Here is a 14,771-nt window from a genome sequence, read left to right on the forward strand (position 1 = left end):
CAGTGTAATTAAATTCTGAGAGTGCAATGGTTCTGCCCTTTCTTTGAGCTCGTGTCAGCATCCTTGCCCCAGAGCTCAGTCCTGTGTGCCATGGCCGTGCCTTCCTGGTGCTGTTACATTTTCCCCAGGGATGGAGATTGCCTGGGTCAGGATGTGCTGAGGCTGTTAACATCACCAGTGCTGGGCACCGTGGTGTCCATCCCTTGTGGTGAGGTGCTTCTCTTCCTGTTCAGAAACACCACTGTGGGACCCTGGCACTGAAGGAAAGTAGAAACTTGGATGTAATTTTGTCTTTGAAAGTGTTTCTCAAGCCCTGTTGTAATTAAGGCTCTTCCCAGGTAATTTCAGGAGGTTCTTTACCACGTGTGGGCAGTTTGTCTGGATTTCTTTTCCTTGTGTAATTGTTCCTTTGAGTGAGTCCTGTGTGTGGAGCCTGAAGAATGCAGCTAAATAAACGAGTGGATGGGGATCACTGTTCAGCTAACACAGCTTTTCTAAGTCAGATTTAATTTCGAGCTTGGGAAGGAATTCCTGAGGGAGAGTGGCAGGCCCTGGATCGCTGGCAGTGCCCAGGGCCAGGCTGGGCACTGGGGCTGGAGCAGCCTGGCACAGTGGCACAGACACTCCACACATTCCTGGAGCCTCCTAGCACAGAACTCCAGACAAATGGCTCAGAGAGGCTCTGGTGCTCCTAATTGTTTATGGGATGTTTTATGGAGCCCTCTGCCTGCCCAATCTAATGTCATTGGAAGATAAGAAGGAAGGAAATATTAAGAAATAGTCTCTCCCTGCTCCTAATGTGCCTCTTCGTGCTTGATGTGCCTCTCTCTCACTCCTGATTTCCTTGGCATCAAATTGCCCTTCACTGAGCTGAGTGATGCTGGGTGCTGAGGGAAATGTGGCTGTGGAGAGGGAAAATAAAGTGTCAGGAGTGAAATAGCACCCTGGTGGTAATGGATTATCTAATTAGTGGAACTGGCTGCAAACTTGCCTGCCTGGGCTGCTGAGGAGCCTCCCCCCATCCCCCTTATCTCAGAGTGGAGTTACTGAGTGCAGATCCAGCTGAGCCCTGGCACCTGTGCCACCACCCTGGGCACCCCGAGGAGCCTCCCCCCATCCCCCTTATCTCAGAGTGCAGTTACTGAGTGCAGATCCAGCTGAGCCCTGGCACCTGTGCCACCACCCTGGGCACCCCGAGGAGCCTCCCCCATCACCCTTATCTCAGAGTGCAGTTATTGGAGATCCAGCAGCTCAGGCTGAGCCCTGGCACCTGTGCCACCACCCTGGGCACCGGAAGGGCTCAGACTGCACTTGGACTTGGGAGGGAAGTGTGCCAGCTCAGACCAATGCCTGCAGCTGGGTAATGCCCGGGGGCCTGGCTGCTGCTGGCCGTGGGTTCCTGCAGCACTCCCAGGGCCAGTGCTTGCCCAGCAGCCAGGGTCAGGCCAGGCTGCTCAGCCAAGGGCAGGCACTTTCCTGACCACGGTTCCACTTGTGCAGCAAGGCACAGGCACTGCCTTTCTCAGTGGGCTGGAGATTAAACCTTTCTCTGAGACCTGAGGCAGCTCTTGCAGAATGCAGGGCAGTGAAAAGCTCCCTGTAAGGAGCTTAGGCTGTAATTCCAGCCGGGGGCTGATAAGGGAAGCAGTGATCAAAGCACCACCACTCTTTCAGGCCTGGATTTACCAAGCTCCTCTGGCACCAGGCACAGCTGCCCCTGGATCTTGTATTTCTGTGGAATGACCAAAAAAAGCAGGATACGCCCTTTAATCGTGAAGTTTTAATGCCCCCCACACCATCAGTGGAACTTGAAATTTTAGGAAGGTCTTTGTCCATCCCAAAATGGTTTTTGCTGCCCTTTAACGCAGCCCCAGCAGCTGGGGGGGCATCCCTGGCACACCGAGGAGGGGTGAGTGTGGCTCCAGCACTCCTCTGCCTTGGAGCCAACACAAACAATCCAGCAATTCCTGGATACTTCTTAAATCCATTCCTCCAGGCAACAGAGGGAGCATAATCATTCAGATTAAAACTGTTTCCTTGTCTCTTGCAGTCATTAGTGGCACTACTGCATTCCCAAGGTTAAGTAGAGAAAAAGAAATAAATTTAGTTGTCAAAACTCCTGCAGAGTGAGCACACTTAGCTTTGATCTTTTATAGCTAAATCTTGGAATGTCTCTCATTAGGAGAATACTGATCATCCATTCAGGTTATCATTGCTTTGTTGGCCATAAAGCCTCTGAAAGTTTTGGAGACAGCAGTAGAAATACAGTCTCTGATGTGCCAAAAATAAAGATGTGGCAGTGTTTGACAGCAGTGTTTGAGGTGTTGGTCCTGCAGCCCTAGAGCTGCTGGGACTCAGCTCTGGCAGGAGCACAAGTACCCTGGAGTCACAGCAATTTCTGGGAGGAAAAGCAGCCAAGAGCTCTGGTCAGATGTTGCTGCCAATATTATTTTTATAGACGGAGAAAAAAGAAATCCGTTACACTTAAAAACGAGGGGGAAGTCAGGTGGAGCAGGGACAAAGCAGAACTGCAGCTCTTGCGGGCAGGGTTTGTGAGGAAGGGTGTTTGTGATCCAGAAATCAAAAAGAATAAGGAGCCATTCTTCCTCTGAGCTGAGGAGCTGCAAGGGAGTCAATGAGCATCAGAAATCATTGTGCTCTCCCCGCTGCTCTGGCTCCTGGAGCGCTGCTGATGAATGGCAGATTATTTTTTGGCCATCCCGAGTTTCTGGCTCTGTGGAATCCATACTGATGATGGAGTGCCACATAACTCTGCCCGTGCTGAGCGCTTGAGGCAACAGCTGTAGATTCACCCCATCCATCACTGCCGGGCTGGGGAGGGCAGGGCCCTGCTCAGCCAGCAGCTGGGACACTGAGCCCTTCCCCTCCCTCCCTGGGGACCGGGCTCTCATCCCAGTCCCTGCCACACCAGGGCTGCTGTGCTTTGCCAGCCTGGCAGCTCAGCTGCTGTGCTTAGAGGGTCCCTCTGTGCCTCCAGGCCAGACCTGACAGGGATGTGTTTGACTTTGGGAGAGGTGTCTGCCTGTCCCTGTTCCCAGCTGTGCTGCTCTCTCCAGCTCCTGCACATCCAGTGCCATCCTCCCTCCCTGCAGGGCTCTGAAGCCAGGCAGCTTTTGTTGCTGTTGTTGCCATTGTTGCCCTGTTTAGCCTGGCTGCTGTGGCTGGAGGATGGAAATGTCCCAGCTCTGGTGCTGGTGGCTGCACATTTCCACACAAACCAGCACAGCCAGAGAGGCTTCTGAGGGCCAGGCTGTTGCTGTGGTCCCTCACACCATCCCAGGAGTCCCTCGAGGCTCCCTGAGGAGCAGGTGACTTTGCTGGAGTCCCCGCTCAGGGGCTGGAGCTCTCTGCACAGGTTTCCCCCTGGATGCTGTGGGTTTTGGTGTGGGTGTTGGGAGCTGTTCCCTCAGGCTGGGGGAGCTGCCCTGGCTCAGGGTGGGGGAAGCAGTCTGTCCCTGAGTGTCTCCTACCACTGGAGCTCTTTAGTGCTGGCAAAGCACTCGGAGGTGCCTCTGCTGCAGAGACTATTAGATCTGAAATGCATTATTGCTCGCTTCTGTAACCAACACAAATCCAAAGTGCTGCTTTGGCAGGAAGAGCGCTTGGAAATATTAGATTTATTGAGAATTGTGTCCTCCCAGTCAGTCAGTTGTAGCAATGAAGTCTGTTTGCATTATCCTTCCTGTGGGCTGAGTGCTAAATGGGGCTGAGCTGCCTGGAAAAGCAATTCCCTGGTGGCAGGAACTGACCAGGCTCCTCTGCTCTGGGGGCAGCTCTGAGGAAAGGTTTGTTGTTGTTGCTGATGATAAACCAAATTCAGGAGCTCAGTCCAGCACAGGAATCTCTCTTCCTGTCCCTCCTCTTTCTGCCTCTTGCCTTTTGCTGTGCCTCCAGTCAGCCTCTCTGGATAAATTTGATTTTTCCAAAAGGGAGCTACTGTCTCTGCTCAGGGTGGGCAGGCAGGGATGGGTGGTTGGCTCCTACCAGCTGGGTTTGGATCCTGGGAGCAGCTCTAACACGTGGAGCAATTTTGCTGTGATGCTGCCAGGATTTTGTGAGCAGGATTTAAGACAAGCAATTTTAATTTCAGTCAGGAAGTTTATCATTTCCATACTGTGCTGGAGTTACATCTAAGAGTCGTGGTATCAGATGCACAAAGCACTCGTGTACTGCATTCATCAGATTGCAGAGCAGACATCATTCAGACTATCCGCTTTGGAAAGATCATTCTGGAGAAGAACTTCATTGATTGAGAGTAATGTTACGGAAAAGTGACTTACACTCTAACTGACTCCAGCACTGGTACTCCACAGTCTCTTCCTTCCCATGGAATCAGAGCCTGGGAGATCAGGAGTGCTGGGGGGAGTGCTCTGGCTGTGCCCCAGAGCCAGGCAGGACTCAGGGCTCGTTCCTAATTCAGCTCTTGTCAAGGAGGGGACTGGGAGGGCTGGTGCTGCTAGGCTGCTGCTGCCCTGGCTCTGGGCTGCTGTGGGAGCTGCAGGCCAGGGCAGAGCTGCAGGCCAGGGCAGAGCTGCTGTGGGAGCTGCAGGCCAGGGCAGAGCTGCTGTGGGAGCTGCAGGCCGGGGCAGAGCTGCAGGCCAGGGCAGAGCTGCTGCGGGAGCTGCAGGCCGGGGCAGAGCTGCTGCGGGAGCTGCAGGCCGGGGCAGAGCTGCTGCGGGAGCTGCAGGCCGGGGCAGAGCTGCTGCGGGAGCTGCAGGCCGGGGCAGAGCTGCTGCGGGAGCTGCAGGCCGGGGCAGAGCTGCTGCGGGAGCTGCAGGCCGGGGCAGAGCTGCTGCGGGTGCTGCAGGCCAGGGCAGAGCTGCTGTGGGTGCTGCAGGCCAGGGCAGGGCTGCTGCGGGAGCTGCAGGCCGGGGCAGGGCTGCTGTGGGAGCTGCAGGCCAGGGCAGAGCTGCTGTGGGAGCTGCAGGCCAGGGCAGAGCTGCTGCGGGAGCTGCAGGCCGGGGCAGAGCTGCTGCGGGAGCTGCAGGCCGGGGCAGAGCTGCTGCGGGAGCTGCAGGCCGGGGCAGAGCTGCTGCGGGAGCTGCAGGCCGGGGCAGAGCTGCTGCGGGTGCTGCAGGCCAGGGCAGAGCTGCTGTGGGTGCTGCAGGCCAGGGCAGAGCTGCTGCGGGAGCTGCAGGCCGGGGCAGGGCTGCTGTGGGAGCTGCAGGCCGGGGCAGGGCTGCTGTGGGTGCTGCAGGCCAGGGCAGAGCTGCTGTGGGAGCTGCAGGCCAGGGCAGAGCTGCAGGCCAGGGCAGAGCTGCAGGCCAGGGCAGAGCTGCAGGCCAGGGCAGAGCTGCAGGCCAGGGCAGAGCTGGCCCAGCAGAGCTGTTGTGTAACTCATCCCAGGCTCCGCCGTCTCACCGGTCCATGTGTCAGCTCTGCTCATTCTCAGGGCTCCTGCTTTCCACAGGGAATTAATATGCACAGGGCTTTGGGTTCCCTGAAATCCCCCTCCCCTGAGCTCCTGGGGCTGGGGATGGCTGCTCTGCTTCTTGCAGGGTTTCAGAGTGGGCAGCCAGGGGGCTGTGGGAGCAGAGGTGAGCTGGCTCAGGCTGTTTTGGGTAGGATTGCTCACACACACACACACACACACACGTTCCTGGCAGGTCTCACCCGTGGCAGTGTGTGAGGCTGCAGAGCTGCCCCAGGGCTCCCCCAGCCCCTCCTGGCTCCTGTGCAGGTGCTGCAGCTCCTCCATGCCCAGCTGGGCTGGCTCCTCTGAGAGCCTGGGCTGCCACCAGTGCCTGCAGCTCCAGGTGTGTCCCCATGTCCCCAGCACCCCCAGGGCCAGCCCAGGGCTGCAAGGAGGGCTGTGGGACAGCAGCTGTGGCCACAAACCTCCTGTGAAACGGCAGGAGTCACTCCAAACTGTGTCAAGGGGAGGAAGAGGGACCAGTATATTCTGGGACAGTCATTCCAGCTCCTCCTGCTGAGGCTGGCAGTGGCTTTCACGTCAGCTCCTCTCATGTTCCAGCTGGGTTGCTGTGCTATATTTTTGTCTGTGCCTGGTCTGACAGTGAACTCCTCCTCAGCATGGCCCGTGAGTGTAAGGAGCTCTGCTGGAGGCTGCCCAGGGAGCTCTGCAGTGCCCATCCCTGGGGTGTCAGGAGGGGCTGGGGTGGCACTCAGGGCTCTGGGCTGGGCACAGGGTGGGCACAGCTGGCACTCCCTGGGCTGGGAGGGCTGTTCCAGCCTCAGGGACCCCGTGGCTCTGATCTGGAATGCAGGACCCATGGTCACTCTGCTGAGCAGCGCAGGCAGGGCTGCAGCAGGACTTGCCTGGCTCAGTCTCCAGGAGCCCCTTGAAGACTCTGGGATCTCTCTGTTTATTGGCTTCAGAGAGAGCAGAGCACACCTGATCTGCTCTCGTGAGTTTGAGTTACTGATGTCATCTCCACGCCTGGTAGAGCTGTTCCACCTTGGCGCTCATCTTGCTCTGGCTCTCAGCACTTGTGGCAGCTCCTTCTGCTGAAGTTGTGCTGAAGGAATAAAATGAAATTTACTGGACATTTAATTGGAATTTCACTGCTCCTGTCCACCTGATAATGAATTGGTTTTCAGCACAGGGACAAACGAAAACGAGCAGAGATTCCCTTGCAGAAAGCAGCTGTTGCTGGGGTAATTACAGGCTGTATATCCAGCTGATGGGAGCTGGGGCTGTGTTGGGGTTCACAGCTTGACAGAGGTGTTTTGCACACTCAGGAAGATTTCTGAACTTCAAGGCTCCTGGGGTTTTAGCCAGAAAATCAAATCGTGGTCAGTGCCTGGAGGTGTCAGGGGCAGCTGTGGGGTGCAAACACTGAATGCCAGAGGCTGGATGTTCCAGCAACACCTGGAATACACTTGGGGCCTGTTAACAGGAACTCTGAATCCCCCAGGGGCAGTGCCAGTGTGTCTCTGCAGAGATGACCTGATTGTCTCACAGCTTCTGGGGGCTGCATTTGCCTCCTTTTCCTGCTGGCCCCTGTCCCCAGGGGCACAGGGACATCCTGGCCAGCACGTGGAATTCCTGTGTGAATTCCACTTGTGTTAAATGGAGAGAGCCACACCAAACACAGGACCTGGCCAGAGGAGCTCTGAGGCACTTCAGGCCCTTGGCAGAGCCGAGTGTGGGTGTCTGTGTGCTGGCCCTGCTGCACGGGCTGAGTCCACTCCCAGCAGCAGAGGGTGGTAACTTCATGTGCTACTGACAACTCAATTATTTGTGACAGTCTTCTGGTTCTGGGAGAGAGATTTTCAGGCTAAGCCAGTAGCTTTTCATCATCTTTTCTGGAATTCAGATCCTCTCTAGTCACAAAACAAGGACAAGAGTCATTATGATTGAGTCAGGGGGTTAGTTTTGTTTATCCTTGTGTGAATTATATCAGGCAAATATCTCTTGGGAAGCAGCTGACCAGCAATAACCCAGAGCAGGAGAAAATCTCTTGGGATTATTTTGACAGAGTGGAGGATGTGAAGAGCTGGGAAGTGCTTTCCTTCTGTGCCTGGTGCTGAGTCCTTGCAGGTGCTCCCTGCTGGGTCAGCCTGGAGCTGGATGAGATGCTCTGTGTGGGGCCTGGGGCTTCCCCAGGGGGGCACTTTGTGGCATCTCAGGGCTGCACTTGAATGTGTGACAGGCACAGAATGTCCCTGAGGCAGCACAGAGCCACTGACACCTGCAGAAGGTGAATTTCTGCCTCTGCCTTGCCCCTCTCATCCATCTGAGCAGCAGAAAAATGAGTGTCAGGACGGGTCAGGCTCCACGGAATGAAATCCCATTTGCTGTGGCAGCCTGGGGAGCTGGATGCTGAGTGCTCAGGGTGGCAGCCCTGGCAGAGGGATGAGCTGGGGCAGGCACAGGGCTGGAGGCTGAGATCCCTCCATCGCAGGCACCGTCTGCAGCCTGACAAATTCCCACCAATCCTGCCCTGTGACTCATCAATTTAAATCAATTTCCAGAGGAACATCTATGAGAATTAAAGGATTATAAAAATGAATGAGTAATTTTTCTCAACCTTTTGTTGGTGTGACTGGAAAAGGGGGATGATTTACTCCCTGGCAATCTGTAATTCTGCAGGTTAATAGGCTGGGTGAAATCCTTCACATTTATGACAAGGGATTACAGGACTCTGCAGTGAATTAGCACAAACCCCAAATGAATCTATGGCAGCACAGATGAGGATTTATAGGATCTGATCGAGGAATTTTCTGTGAGCTCTGCAATGACGCACTTGAGTTTGTGTCTGTTCCCTAAACTTGTGTCTGATGCTGATATCAATGAATTGGCAGTTGTTATAGTCATGGAAAAGTGTGGAGATCCTGAGAATGGGCAGTGCATTCATAAAACCAGTGTGTTAATTGAGGCCAGCTTTGGCTGCTGTTGTTTGTTGGGCAGACCCAAGGAGCAGACAGAAGTTGGCATTGTCACCATGAGTGAACTGTGCACAGGGCAGAGGCAGACACGGGGGATGGGCAGGGCAGGCTGTGAGGTGTGGTTAACTGCATCAAGGAGTTTGGGGGATTAGCAGTGTCTGAGAAGGGAAATAAACAAAAAGCAGAGGGGAGCAACACCAGTTACTTCAGGGGGATGCACAGACCTGATGTGCTGCTTGTCCCCAAAGCGGGGGAAAGCAAAGGTGACAAAAGGTGCTGAGGGGAGTGAATGGAGGCTGGATGGAGCAGAGCAGGAGCAGCCAGCCTGGCAGGGGCAGAGGGCACAGAGCAGTCCTGTGAATGGAACAGTGGCAGTGAGAGACAGGAGAAACTGCCCGTGAATTATTGCTTTGGAAAGACAAAAAGTTGGATGAGTTTGTGTGTGCAAAGGAGCTGCATTTGCTGGGAGGGGATAGAGCCCCAGCCCTCCCAGCAGCTCCCCTGCTCTGCCTGGCTCTGGCTGGGCCAGGGCAAAGGGGGCACCTGGTACCTCTGCAGTGGCTTGGGGCATCCCCTTCTGGAAGGGATCAGCTGTTGGAGCTGGGCTGGGGAGAGCACCCACAGACACTTGGATGGGCAGAGATATCAGTCCTGGAATGGGCTGGGTTGGAGGGACCCTAAATCCCCCCCAGTGCCACCCCTGCCATGGCAGGGACACCTCCCACTGTGCCAGGCTGCTCCAGCCCCTTCCAGCCTGGCCTTGGGCACTGCCAGGGATCCAGGGGCAGCCCCAGCTGCTCTGGGCACCTGTGCCAGGGCTGCCCACCCTGCCAGGCAGGAATTCATCCACAATATCCCAGTGTCTCTTCAGAAATGTGCCTGTGGCTCCTGTGCACGTTGCCTGCAAAGGGTAATTTAATTTTCCAGCTGTAGAATATGGAGGATGGAGAGTCCCTTCATAAAATAACAATGGTTCTGGAAAGCAATTAGAGAATTTGCTGATGTCTTAAACTGCAGAAGCACAATTTAAGATTTTTTTATGAGTTGTAGGAAAAAGGAAAACAGATTAAATTGTACACTGCTCATATTTAATTTGGGACCCTTTAGCTTTAGTTACAATGCACTCAGCTTATTTTGTAGCTTCATTGCCATCTTTGTAATTGGGGGACAGAGATGAGCAGAATGCAGAAAGCTTTCAGTGCTGGGAGGAGTACAGCAAATGCCACATACCTGCCTCGGTTTGCTTAGAAATTGTTTGTAGCAGTTTTCCAGGATGGGGCAATGTCCTGGACAGAATTTCAGTGTTTAACACAGGCTTTGGCTTTGTGAGGATAAAGGGAAGAGGTGGTGACATCTGCTTGGGGTTGAACACAGAGCAATGAGTGCAGGGAGCATTTAAATCCAGGGGAGATTTAGGTTGGCTGGAGGGGAGGATTTCTCCCCTGAGAGGGTGGGGAGGCCCTGGCCTGGGCTCCCAGTGCTCTCACAGCCGACTGAGAGGAGGGAGGGGTGGAACAGGCACCTGGCTCATCTCTGTGTGGGGCTGCAGCCACCTGGCTCACAAAGAAAAGCTTTCCCCGGCTGCAGAGGGGCTTGGCAGCTCTGCAATGTCAGAGCTGGCTCCAGAGGGAAGGGCTGTGGGGCTGAGGCAGAGCAGGAGCAGGGTGCATCCCTGTCTGGGACCCTGCACAGCTGGGCTGGGCTCTGCTCTTTGGGGTCCACAGGAAGGTGGGAGGGCAGGTCCTGGGCTGTCCCTGCACGGAGGGATATTGGTGGAAAACTGCTGACTTAGGCCAGGTGTGAACACTCATCTCCCTGCTGGGTGAACCATCCCTCTGGAGCTCCATGTTCCTGCTTTTTGTGGAGAAGAAGTGCAGAGATGTTGTGTATTCCTGGAGCAAGCAGCACCTGCAGCTGCCTGCTCTGGCCTTGGCTGGTAGGAGAGGAGCTGGGTCCTGAGGGGACCAAGGCACGTCCCTGCAGTCCCAGCTGAGCCCAGGGACTGGATCCCAGCCATCCCTGGGCAGGGCCACGGGGGTGCAGAGCCCTGGGTGGTGTGACAGGGAAAGGCTGAGCAGGGCAGGGAGGGCTCCTCACAGGGACACCTCCCTGGCTGTCACCAGGGCTGTCACCAGGGCTGTCACCGAGGTTTCCTCCCTGGAGAGCACGCAGGGCTCAGTCTGTCACAAACCTGCAGCAGTCCTCCCTGGCACTGCCCACTGCCTGCCCTCACACTGCCACCTTGGTTTCTTTCCTTGTAGAGTTAGTTTGGATGTCCAGGATTTGCTTGGCCATAACTCAGAGGTTCTGCAGCAGCTGGGGCTGCCCTGGATCCCTGGCAGTGCCAAGGCCAGGCTGGACAGGACTGGAGCAGCCTGGGATGGTGGAAGGTGTCCCTGCCATGGCAGGGGTGAGATGGGATGAGCTTTAGGGTCCCTCCCAACCCAAATCAGTGAATTCCATGGCAGAAGGCTCAGGGTCCTCGGAGGGACACCAGAAACTGCACCCACAGCACCGAGTTGCTTCCTCCAGTAAAATCCAGCTGCTCGTGCACTTCCCCCTGCTCTCAGCACCAGAACAAGTCTGTCGTTGGTTTCCTGCCAGCTGTGTTGGGGTTTGTGACCTGGTCTGCTTGTCAGCATCTCCAGCCTGGAACATTCCAGGCCCTTCCGAGGGTTTTAGCTGAGATGAAGCCTAAGGCATCCCATCACTCTGGACTCTCCCAAACTGACAGAGCATCACTTTATATCCTGTTGGACGTTCCTGGAGGCTGTGGGATGATGCAGAGTGCAGTTAATGCTTTCCCCAGGCCTGGGAGAGACCCTGAGGGCTAAAGATGGGCACTGCAGCAGAATGTTCACTTTAGGGGAAGGCACAGAGCAGGTTCCTTGTACATCCATCCTGTGAGCTGCCATCCATTAGAAGAACGGGAGGTAATAAAACACCAGTGGTAATCACTGTGTGTAAATTCCCTGCCTTAATTCCCTGCATAATGGGCAATAGCAGCAGTAGCAATTATCCTGTGTTCTCTGTTTGCAGAGGTAGCACTAAAGATAATGGTCCTCATTGCAGATTCTGTTATCTCGAAAAAGAAACAGTTAATTAACCCCATAAAGCCATTAGTAGATCATCCTTGGTGCTTAAGAGACATCTGGGCCCTGGGAGAGACTTGTGGCAGTAAAGGCAGGGAGATGAGCTGCAGGTTGCCCAGAGGGTGTGGATTCATGAGGGCCCGTGGGAAATAACAAATAAATAACGAGGTAATGACCAGCACTAGTGGGAAGGGAGCTCTGGGAAGGTGCAGTTGTGACCAAGAATCTCAAGTGAAACTCCACTGGATCTCTGCTGCAGCATTGCTGGGAAATAGGGAATTGCCATGGGAGTTGGTGTCCCTTTGGAAAAACACATTCCTGTGGCAGGAAAGCACCTTGGAGCGAAGGTGAAGGCTAGCAGCTCTGAATGCTGGGTGGATGGTCAGCAGTGAGCCGTGGAAGGCTCCCTGTGCCCAGTCACTCCCTGCAAGGAGCACTTTCTGTCCAGGGAACTGCATGAACAGCTGCTTGGTCTCAAGGGTTAGTTCCCATCAGCAGCCAGAGAGGATTTCAGAGCTGTTTCTTTTGGAACCGAGCTGCCCAGGAAAGGTCTCTGTCAGAGCAGGGCAAGGCAGCTGTGCAGCCCCCTGGGCAGTGCTGAGAGAACAGGAGCACACACCTATTGCATCCAGCTCTGGGCTGTACTCACAGCTCTGCCACAGCATTTCAGCATCCCAGCGAGGGCTGGGCTCCCAGAGGGGTGCCCTGGATTCTCACTGGATCTGGGAACTGGGATCCCCCAAGGTTGGGCTGGATGATCCTGGAGATCTTTTCCCACTGCAGTTATTCCATGAGAGCACCCTCAGCCCACGCTGTGATCCCATTCCCTTTCTCTCCATGGCCAGTGAGGCTTTGAGATGCCAATTTGAACTGATTTTTCTTTTCTTTTTATTTTCTAAAGCTGCCATCAGCTATTTATAAATGATTACAGAGATGCTGGAGGAAATTAATCTGCTAACCAGATAAAGAGAGTAATATGTGCCTCATTTACTCTGCTCTTTCCTGCCTTTCTCCAAAATCAATTGGACTCTGCCTACTGATGCCTGCTTAATTCCCAGACATTTCTGAGTGGATCAGATATGTCACTCACAAGTTATTACGGTCCAGCCAAAAAAAGATGCAATTTCTCAAGGTTAGATGATCACTAGGGCCTGACTTGACTGAAACTTTCTGTAGCAGAAAGTGATGTTTTTCTAAGGGATTTGAAAAGTTACTGGGTTTAGTGCATTGTGGGAGAAGATGTTGGATTTCTACAATCTGTACATGAATCTCCCATCTTGTGTGCAGGGTCTGCTCTCCCAGGAATTCCAGACCTGTAGGTTTTTAGGTAATACACAGAACAGGCTCGGGGGGTTCTGCTTCTCACTACATCTCTTTAGATTTTTATGTTTTATATCTAATTCTGCTGTCCCTCCTCATGGGTGCCCCTGGAGCCCTCCCAGGCTGGCACTGAGCCCTTGTCCTGGGTCACTGCTGCTTGGCTCTTTCTGCCATGGGGGTTTAATTCAGTTCAGTGCCCCTGGGAGCAGCCTGGCCTGGCTGTGCCAGCCCTGACCTGGCTGGGGGGTTCAGTCTTCATTCCCATGGGCAGGGCTCAGGGCTCAGGGAGCACAGGGCTCAGGGAGCACAGGGCTCAGGGATCAAGGATCAGAGAGCAGGGCCCAGGGCTCAGGGAGCACAGGGCTCAGGGATCAAGGATCAGAGAGCAGGGCTCAGGGAGCACAGGGATCAGGGAGCACAGGGCTCAGGGAGCAAGGATCAAAGAGCAGGGAGCAGGGATCAGGGCTCAGGGAGCTCCCACGTTCACACCCTGAACTGCAGCAAAGTTCCCTGTCTGTGCCTGCTCAGAGCAGCAGCAGCCTTGGTTTATTCATGCAGTTATTTATCTCCTTTCCTTTGGCTTCCTGCCTCCCAAGTGCTTCTCAGTGTACCTGTGACCTGTTCTTGGCTCCCCTCGCTTTCCATTTCCCTTGGGTGCCCCAGTTTGGAGTGTCCCCTCCAGTTTTCCTGCTCACACTGAAGGATATGCAAATGGAGATCTTCAGGTTCATCAAACACTCTCCCAAATGCTGTTAACCATCCCGAGGCACAGAACCTGTACAGATCCAGGATTTCCCTGCTCACAGGGGATGGCTGTGGGCTGGGACACCAGGGGTGGCAGAGGAGGGAGAGGCAGCAGTGAGGAGCAGGGAATGGCTCCAGGTGAGCACAGACCTTGTCCTGAGCCTGCCCCTCTCCTGGGGGCACAGCCAGGTCCCAGGGAGCAGGGCTGGCACAGGACAGAGCCCCCCCAGCTGCTCTGGGGGCTGTTAAACTGCTCAGGGCTGGTGGAGGGAGGAGAGGCTGAGTGTGAGCAGGGACAGGGGTCTGGGCAGGGCTTTGGGGCTACCCCTGGAGGGAGGAGTTCCCAGCTGGCTCCTCTGGGATCTCTCTGGGGACAAGGACTGCCCCTGCCAGGAGCTGTGGCTTTTCTTGATGCTCTCAGAGTCCCTGGAGTCACAGGCTGAGCTGGAGCCACCATCACACCTTTATCAGCAATAATAATGTTTATTTATGGGAAAGGTGCCTGCTGGGGCCAGACTGGAGAGTTCTGCAGCTGCACTGTGGGGGAGTATTTTCACTTTATTTGGGCTTTAATCTATTAGCTGTGTCTTTGGGATGCTGGCCTGTATAGTTCATCCAATTTGTGTTGAAAGAGCCCTTGAAAAATTAAAATAACCCTTAAAAGTGAGAATCACAAGCAGTAGGGGAAAAAAGAGACTCTTACCAAAAAAGAATAACCATCTGGATATTTCTGCTGTACCACCTGTGTGTGATTTGTGTGGCCTGCTCAGTAGAAAAAGGCTCTGTTTGTGTCTCTTCCCACTTCCAGATGATGGGAAAAACCTGTTTACATCCAAGGTTTACTTTCCTGCAGAAAGTTTGGAAATAAAATACTATTTTAGTGTTTGGTAACATGCCCTGTTACAGTCTCAGAGCAGAAATCTCCAGGCAGGGAAGGAGTGAGTTGTGTTGAGCACCTGTTGGAATTCCTCTGATGAGAAAAGCCTTTGCAAAGGCACTGCAGAGACATTTCCCCTCTCTTTGTTCAGCAGGAGGAAGGAGCCCAAAGTGCCCATTTCCATGGGCCAGGTTTCAGGGCAGGGGCCAGAGCTCAGAGAGCTGCTCTGCAGGGAGCTGGGCTGCTCCAAGAGGGGTTGGCTGGTGGCAGCTGGGGACCCAGAATGGGGACAGGGCCATGGAGCCACCCCTGCTGTGTCCCTCAAAGAGGGGTTTGGGGAGTGGGGGATGGCAGCTGAGGAACCA

At 54.6% G+C, this 14,771-nt stretch overlaps 1 protein-coding gene across 4 annotated transcripts in view; it reads left to right on the plus strand.

Annotated features, from left to right (window-relative positions):
- Positions 1-14,771, plus strand: part of GRM7 (glutamate metabotropic receptor 7) — a 207,159-nt gene that overhangs the window by 31,570 nt on the left and 160,818 nt on the right. The window lies entirely within an intron of this gene.

The sequence above is a fragment of the Haemorhous mexicanus genome, chromosome 11 (assembly GCF_027477595.1).
Source record: "Haemorhous mexicanus isolate bHaeMex1 chromosome 11, bHaeMex1.pri, whole genome shotgun sequence".
NCBI lineage: Eukaryota > Metazoa > Chordata > Aves > Passeriformes > Fringillidae > Haemorhous > Haemorhous mexicanus.